We start from the raw sequence: 9,967 nt of genomic DNA on the forward strand, positions 1-9,967 counted from the left end.
GCTTGAAAAGACATATGGCTCGCAGTCACCACTGTGAATTATGATGCTAAAAAAGGATCTGCAGTTTCCTGATGAAGAACTTATTCAAGTGGCCCTCAATGGTCTCCCCATCGAGTATGAAAGCTTCATCACCACCAGCACTGCAGGATCTAATGTCTCTATTTTGACTTTTTCAGGTCTATACGATCTACTGATGAACCAAAAAAGGAGAGTTCTTCTCCTTCACCCCAAAACTCCAGAAAACACTGAGATCACTTAAACAACCTTCAATGCTACTTGTGGTCGTGGTGGACGTGGTCGCGGCTTCTATCATGGTCGGGGACGAGGTCAAGGTAGAACTAACCAAGGGTTCTACAACAACAATACCAACTATAATAATAATGGAAATCAGAACCAAAGAAACCAGAATTCGAATCCAATCACTTGTCAATATTATGGTAAGAAAGGGCACACTGCAAAGTCATGCTATGACATTCCAAAGGTTTTTTTTTGCCATGACTCTTCAACAAACAGGTGAAGACTACTGGTATCCAGATACTGGAGCTACCAAACATGTTACAACAGAGGATCAACATATGAAAAACAAGGCGATGTACCAAGGAAATGACTCTATCATAGTTGGTAATGGAACTTCTCTCCCTATTGTGCATGTTGGCAACTTATCACTTCATATTAAAGGGGACTCAACGTTTACTCTAAAAAATGCATTGCATGTTCTAGATATTATAACTAATCTCTTATCTGTTAGACAGTTTACCACTGATAATGATTGTATTTTTGAGTTCTCACCCACTGAGTTTGTTATTAAGGATCGGCAGACGAGCAAAGTTTGACTTCGAGGCCCAAAAATGCATGCAGAACTTTACCCAATTAAAGTTGAAGGGAAGACAACTTTTATTTTATGCAGCAACAAAGGGACTTTTGAAGACTATCGTAGGCTTCTTGGGCATGCTAATAAGAACGTTATTAGTTTTCTGAACTCTCAAAAGTTGATGGAAATAAAACAGCCTGCACAAAAACATTTGTATGAGCATTGTTTGATAGGCAAGGCTCATAAGCATCCTTTTCTGATCTCAGAGTTTCATGCTTCTCGCCCTCTTGAACTTCTTCATGCCGATGTATAGGGGCCCTCTCCGGTGATTTCACGAGGAAGTTTTCGTTATTGTTTACTTATTATTGATAATTATTCTTGTTTCTCTTGGTTGTTTCCTCTGAAAAATAAAGGAGATGTTTTTTAGTGTTTTGTGTCATTCAAAGCTCTCATTGAAAAACAACTTGACTCTAAAATCAAAAAAATTCAATCTGATAATGGTGGAGAGTTCTGTAGACATCAACTTGAAGATTTTCTCAAAAAACATGGGATTATGCATCGATATTCTTGTCCCCATACACCAGAGCAAAATGGGCTTGTTGAGTGCAAGCATTGCCATGTCGTCGAAACCGGTCTCATTATGATGAATGATGCACAACTCTCACACTCCTTCTGAGTATAAGCATTCTGAATAGCGACCTATGTTATCAATAGACTACCCACTGTCAAACTTGGTCGTAAGTCACCATATAAGCTTGTTTTTTGTCAAACTTCTGATTATTCACATCTTTGAATTTTTGGTGCTACATGCTACCCCTTGCTCACTTCGTATAATTCATCTAAGTTTAAACCCAAAACCAAACCATGTATTTTCATTGGGTATGGAACACGGCACAAGGGCTACATGTGTTTAGATCCTGCATCAAACAGAGTTTTCATTTTGCGTCATGTGTATTTCGATGAATCTGCCAAGACCACTAAAGAAATTCATAATATCATTCAACCTGCTTTCTTGAATCCCAAGGTTTTGAAGTCTTCCAATTAGATCTATCTCTATTTATATTCAAGCAAGGCAAGGATCAATTTTTTCTACTTGTTTATGTGGATGATTTGATCATCACAGAATCATCTACTGTCATCATCCATAAAATAATCGGTCAACTTCGCTCAACATTCTCTATAAAAGATCTTGAGAGACTCTCTTATTTTCTTGGCATTGAAATCTTGTATCAAAAACAAGGAATCATACTCAGTCAATGGACCTACGTATACAACATCTTGCAAAAGGTCAAGATGGCTGAGGTCAAGGCGATGAATACACCAATAAGTAGCAATCGACAAAGGACAGAGACTAATATAGAATCTCAAGAATTTTAAGATCCTTCTACTTATTAGAGTATTGTAGGGGCACTTCAATATGTGACTCTAACCCGACTAGATGTTGCCTTTGCAGTAAACCGTGCATGTCAATATATGCATGCACCCTTGAAGGCTCATTGGACTAAAGTGAAGCGAATCTTACGTTATTTAAAAGTAACAATACACTTTGGTCTCTATTTTCAGCCTTCGACGTTGCTTCACCTTTGTGCCTTTGCGTACGCGGACTGGGCAGGGAGCTCAAAGGATCGAAAGTCCATCAGTGGGTTTATCACATTCTTAGGAACCGATGATGTTGTATGGATCTCATGGAAGCAAAAGACAGTAGCTTGGTCTAGCACCGAGGCGGAATATAAATCTCTATCGTGTGCAACAGCTGAGCTACTTTGGCTTAAAACTCTCTTGCAAGAGCTTGGATACCCTGCTTTAGAACCTCCCGGTCTATGGTGTGATAATATGGGAGCATTATACTTAGGAACCAACCCAGTGTTCCATGCTCGAACAAAGCATGTGGAAGTGGATTTTCACTTTGTCTGAGATCATGTTCAGAAGGACAATATGCGCATTCAATTTATTAGAATTCAAGACCAACTGGTGGATGGTCTTACCAAATCTCTAGGCATAGTCAAATTTGAAGAATTTAGGAACAAGCTCGGCGTAGTTGAACCCACGCTGAGCTTGACGGAGCGTGTTAAAGATACTGATAAAGATGCAATAGTCAGCACTAGTATTAATCATGGCATGAATATTGGAGCCTTATCTACAAGAAATAATGGTAAAGATGGACAACTAAGATTTCAGTGATATGATGAGATTTGCCTTCCATTATCGAGTTGCCCCTCCGAGATAATAAGGATATTATTTCCTTCTTGTTTATCGCTAAGAATGTAAATCACATTGATGCAAATCTTATTGTTGTACTCAAAGGCTAATTCTATATATACAATTGACAAAACGCTCACGAGTGATACAGAGCATTGCAGAGTATTCCTTCTTTCCAGTTGTTCTGTTTCATACAGTGGTGGTGTGGTGCCTAAAGACTCGATATATCATAAGGTTGTTGATTGACCTCAACTTTCTTTTTGTGCATTCAAACGTCTGAACATGGTACCTTTAAAAATCATATCATCCACATATAAAATTTTATTTTTGGTTTAACATTGTTGGATCAGCTAAGCTTTTGAAGCTTATTTGAGACTATACAATGTTCGCCTTAGCTTGCATACTTTTTTTTTAAGATCAACATATCTTCTTCATATAAACTTTTTTTTTAAATCTCTATTTAAGAAAATATTTTTTACATCTTACTGTCATAAACTTTTAAATAAATGCCATGTTAATCATAGAAACATACAGTTTTGCAAGTTAATGCCATAATTTTTACTATATTCATTGGCTACTAATCTAGCGTTATACCTCTAAATTGAATCATTTGCCATAGTCTTGATTTTGTAAACTCATTTGCATTCTACTACCTTTGCTCAAGAATACTCAACTCTTCAACCATTACCATTTGTCATTTTTCTTGAAAATTGCTTTTGTATAAGAACTAGTCTCAACATAGGAATAGATTAGAAACAAAAATGCATGAGGCTTTAGAGAGAAAGTCTAACAAGAAACAAAGTGGGAGGAACAAAAACACGAAAACTATGATGTATTTGAATAGTAGGAAGAGGGGCAACTTGAATTGCATCAACAAAATCAACTAAAAAGGATTCAGAATTGGCCTCTAATGGTTCAATCGTTTTCCTTTCTACTCTTTTAAAAAATGGTATAATCACAATTCCTTGCCTCTTCTCATATATTTGCTCAAATCTATTGAATGACACTCTAACATCATTTTGAATGTTTGTAGCTTCACTTTCCCTTTTTTTCAAGATAAAGGCATAAAAAGGATTCCTTACTTTTTATCTCTCCCTTATTTTTTTGTTAACATATCATAATATTTAAATCCATCTTGTCTCTCTGCAAACCCCACAAAGCAACATTGACAAGTAATAATACAAAATATGTACAACCCAAGACCTTCAACAAATTATAAATGGGTGCCACACCATATAATTTTTGATAGGCCGATGTGCCTTTTAATACTCTAGATAGTATTTGATTAATCTGATAAATTGCGACAGAAGTAATATTTGCCACATAGACTTTAGGTACATGACTGATAAACATGAGAACCTTGGTACTTTCAAGAATATGTTTGTTCTTTCTCTCCGTAACTCCATTCTATTCAGGCATATACGGGCATGATTTTTTATGCACAATACCTTTATCTTGCAAGAAATCCTCAAACATATGACTAACAATTTTTTCCCTTGAATTTGAGCGAAGGATTTTAATTCTAGAGAACTAAGTTTCAATCATTATACATTTTTTTTTATGAAGTAAATCCAAGTGTCTTGCACAATCATTAATGAAATTAACAAAATAAGATGAACCTCTCTTAAAAAATACTAGTGAAGGTCCCCAAACATCAAAATGTACAAGGTCAAAAGCTCTATTTGATTCCACTATCCTAAACCAAAAAGGTAGAGTATGACTTTTCGACAACTTATAACTTTTGCAATTTTTTACATGCTCGAACATAGATACTTTGAACCTTTTAAAATTATCAAAGGACAAAAGATACTAAAGCGTAAAAATTCAACAAAAATACATCTCTTACACTAACTTATGATCCTTTTTCTGCATCCCCGTATCAAAAACCTCTATTTGACCCATCTAGTGCTTATTTGGATCCTTACCCAAGCTCCAAAGTCATTCCAAGCCGATCCAAAATTCTCCAGATCCCTTGCATAACCCAAATACCTTCTTAAACCAATTGGATCGTACCTACACCAAACAACTTCCTTATCAAAGCCTAAACCCAATTGAATACGCAAAATAAAAAATTTGCTCAAACTACCCTAATCCATGTCTAAATAAAAACTCAACCTAGTTTCAAGCTAAAACCAACTCACAGGTCCCAAGATCAGGTCTCATTAAGGTTCAACACAAAAAAAAAGTTGGTAAGGCTCCAAAGTCGTTAAGGTGCACACTAAGTAATTTTCCATTTCAGATCTCAAGCTTAGATTTAAGCGACCAAGGATAAGCAAATTACCAATTATATTTTTGTGCTACAGTTTCACTTAGATATTAAGTTGAACAATTCTAAAATTACATCTTTGTCTAACACGGTTCAAATGGCATTAATGTTGAAGAGATGCTAAGATGTTTGCCCAACAATCTCCTTTTATATTTACAAAATTACCTAGGCCTGTCGGCCAAGGCTATAGACTCCTTGAATACATCAGTGTAGCGCGTGTGACCCACAACATCTAAGGGCATCACAGACATGTTATTGCCTCAAACTTTCGTGGCCTAAACAGCCATAGTCCCTCTAAGAAGCTGGTCGTGGAGGGGTACCTCCACTTAGCTGGTTAGTAGGCTCATTCGTTAACGAAATTAACCAGACAAATCACAACCATGCACCATCACCCTTAGAATCAAGAAAGTGCTCTCATTCTGTCAATCCTTATTATGTCTCGACCTAGTAAGTTTCCCGGTGTTGAGTCAAATTAAGCCACAGAAAATGATAACAGCCCTGATTTGAGGGTGAGCATTTGTAAGCTAGCTTAGAAGCAAAATCTTATTATTAATATAATTCTTATCTGTATTTGTAAAGGTGTTCTGGTCATTATATTATTGCTTACACTTGTATATTAGGAGTTGAGCAAGAGGTCCCAACTCATTCTTACCAATGCTAAAACATTTTCTCTATACTGATAGCCTTCATTCTACTTTCCCTGCTCTCATATTTGCATCCTCAATGATTCCAGCAAGGAAGACATACAATCAGAAGGAATAGGGCAATTCATAGTTGAGCACTTAAAGAAAAAACACTCATACTTGAAGAGTAACATAAAATTTTAATCCCTCATTGACATTTTCCTTGATTTCTTGATACTTGCTATCTGTTTAAAGCTTTTCTCACGAGCAGCTGAATAAAATAGTTGCTCAAATATCAACAACATTGCATACTACAGGAAATTGCTAATAGAAGTCCAAATTCCACAACATCGTCACTTAAAAGAAGCCAACATGGCTAATAAAACTAGTAAATACCAATTCAATCAAACCACTAATTCAGTATTTCTTTAATTCTCCCTTTCTTCATTTGGTTTGGGTGAAAGGAGGGATAAAATTCCATTTAAATCCCCAGATCCAATTAAAGAAGATTTGGATCTACAACTATGTGATGAAACTCAGATTGTTAGTATATGGACCGGCAAATCTCCCTTCCGAGGCATGGTTAAAACCCGACGAAACGATTTTTATACACCAGTTTCGCCCAATACATAGCAGTGTAACACAGTTTGGGGCCGTGAACAGGAGGTTTCATTTTCCCAAGAGATCACTGAGGTTACATTTATGAATGTCTAGAAAGCTAATAATTGTATATAGATTTTTTTTTCTTTTAGGGTAAGTTTGGGTGCCTCAACTCGATGGGCAATCATTCTTATTCTAAATCCCAGGGCAACCCGTGAGATTCTAAATCTTACGGGGGTGATTCGAAATCACAGGCTGACTCGAATCTCATGTTTGGTTGAACGTGAGATTTCAGGCTTTTAGCGATCTTGAGAAAGCGATTCCGTGGGAGTGAACTGGACGTTCCCTTACTGTCAACGTCATGCATTTATTAGAATCGCATTTGACAGCAGCGGAATTCTTGGAAGAGTGATCAACAACAGGTCACGTCACTTGGTGTGTGGGTGCATCCTTGTTAGAAAAAGTTTCAAATTATAGCTAATTTTTATGTTTTAGTACTTTATTGTTATCCACCAAAAGTGATTTGAAAATGTTTAGTTCCATATCTAAGAGTAAAAAATGTTTTTGGTGGTTTAAATACATGGTTTGCTTCGCACTTTGTATGGGAATGGTGTATACACGAGGGCACTTGTAGTGCAAACAAATAGTTTGGTCATTTAAAAGAATTGATTAATAAGATTACAATGGATCAATGCAGAACAAATCAAACCAGCCTTTTAAGATTAAAAGGCAGAATATGCAAAACATATACGATGCTGGAGAAGTTGAGAAACATAAAATCACAAGAGAAAAGATGCTGCACCGTCTCCAAATCTGGGATACAAGGGACCTTGCTCTAGAACACCATAATTCAGATATTCAGAAAGCTGAGCAGCAGTTGAAATTGGTTGGAGACGCAATATCAAACTCCAACAGGCAAAATTTTCAGATTCAAGGATACATAGAATCAATTTTTGGACTCCCATTCACATGAGAAATCTTTTCAATAGAATGATATCGAAGCCTAAAATGCAAAGGGTAACGCAGCAGGCAAATACCATGACATCATGAATCGGTGCACAAAAACAAAATGTAAAAAATAGTGCAGGGGTGCTGATGAGTGATTTACAGAAAATGTAAATGCAGATCTAATTTTCACTCAGTATAATTGCATACTTTACATGACAACAGAGGAGTGTCATTCAAAAAATGTAATAAAAGGCTAATACTCAACGATTTCTAAGTTGAATTTAATTCAATATAACAATTCAGCTTGAGGTCACTTCATAAGTTTGATAGATGAAAATATTTTGATAAGCATCACAGAGGAGTTTCATACTAACTCCGAATCTAATTTACAATCGGTATCTAAAAAAATGCAGAAGAAGAAACTCTGTAACAAGCACATGGGAGTTCTATCAGATGATAACTACTCTGGGAATATGGGCAAGATCAAAATTACGCTATCAGTTAATCTAACCATATATATTGACTGTTTTGATTCAAAAATTCTTATAAAGGCAGATAGAGCTCTGGAAGAACATACCTCTAGATATTCTGCTACTGATTCCCAAAATGGTAGAAGTATTAGATGCGAAGATATCAGTGTAGAGAACGCAACTCCAGTGTGACACACATTGAATGTAGCTTTGATCAATTTGTCAGGATTCCTCCAGCCGTTATAGCAGGTTGATTCCAGTCAACCTTGAGAGCTTAGCTTTTGCTACTCACCTGTAACAGATATCTTAATCACCATGAGGTTCCTGGCCTTTATCAACTCTGTCTTTGATATGTGCAAGGAGGGTCTCATCGGTCAGGAACCTGAGATCCTCTCTAGTATTTGTGCTTTTTATCAAAAGACCTACAGAAACATCTTCAGAAATTTCCATCAAGTAATAATTAGCAAGATTAACATGAGGGGCACCACCATTGTGCTACAGATTACATCAACGCAGATGCATTTGAAACTTCAACCCCTGTTGGTTGCGATCTTTAGAAGGCCAGAATTGGATTTGCAGGTGGAGATCCACAATAGTTATGCACTAACGAAGAGTCATGGAAATCAAAATGCAAAGAACATGAAGGGTTCTGTAACATATAAAAAGAATGGTAAATGTAGAAATAAAAGGCAAATGATTACAGAATACTAAAAAAGATAATAGAAAAACATATAAAACAGATTTTTCAATTAACGTATCCCACAGTGATTGGCCTCTGTATTTTCATGGTCCCGGGTAAGCACATCTTACTCAATTGATCAATCTTGAGAATCGATTTTCATGTCTGACTCTTAGCAGGTCAAACCCTTCCGTGAAACACAGAAGTTCTACACTTTCCAGAATATCAGCATTTGGTATTAGCAGAAGCAAGGGAGCTCACAGAACCCACCTCTTGTGGCTTATATTCACGCTGGTTTATCCCAATAGATAGAGTTCATAATCGAGTCAGGCATTCACCCCCATTCTCGAACTCCACCCTGTAGTTATGTGGAGATTTGGACCTCCTTCGCTCAATCAGAGAGGGAAGAGGCGAAGAGGGAGGGATAGATATAAAAGAACCAGAAGAAGTACTGGAGATACATAGAGAGATGCAATGAAATCTCGACATGATGTCGACCGATTATCAGTAAACCAGAAAGATTAATAAAAGAAAAGCTAGATAAATGATAGATTAAATCGTAAAGTTAAACCAAATATAGAAATTACAGAGAAGATAAAAAGGAAATTAATGATTTTTCTGAAATACTGCTCTGCATCCTATGGTTCATCGGTAACCAGGCATTCAATACCTGGATATACCTCCTCTGAAATGCCAACAACCCAATGTAACCAGGGAAATTTGTGAGAAACGCCAGTCACGCGAGAGAGAATGCACAGGATGAGATTATAAACAAAGTGCGGCAGAAATAACACCAAATGTACACAGCTAATTACGATTAACAGGAAAGGGAAGAAGAAAAAAAAATAAAAAAATTGAGGAGAATATGTTGGAACATGGAGTTCCATTTGTTGTTGCACAGAGGTGGATCGAGATTGCACAAGCTACTCGACACCACCATTGGTGCGTAAATGGAACCAAAAACCGAAAATCAAGAAGAAAAAGGGGAAAACCCAAAACTCCAAAGAGGAAGAACGGGTGCTTACCGTAGTTTCGCAAGATTTTTCTGAGGGAGGGGAGAGGGTTCTCTGCAACTCTGAAATCTGAAAGAGGATTCTCTTTCTTCTCGTGTAACCTGTTTCAATCGAGAGAAGGAGAGTCTAACTTCGATTTGTTGCTACCGGGTAGGGTCTACCTCCTTCTTTAGTCGACTGGGAGAAGAAGAAAAGAAGCAGAAGATGAAGAAAATTAGGAGAGTGGCGATGAAGACTCGGAAGGGGGGTGCGGTGGTAGGGTGAAAAACGGATCCTTGAAAAGGGTTTTCTGAGTCCCCTTTTAAGGAGGAAGAAGAAGCTTCAGGAATGGGGTTTGTTAGAGATGAGCGAAGGAGGA

This window comes from Nuphar pumila, chromosome 2 (genome assembly GCF_984573655.1).
Source record: "Nuphar pumila chromosome 2, dmNupPumi1.hap1.1, whole genome shotgun sequence".
In the NCBI taxonomy this organism is placed as follows: Eukaryota; Viridiplantae; Streptophyta; class Magnoliopsida; order Nymphaeales; family Nymphaeaceae; genus Nuphar; species Nuphar pumila.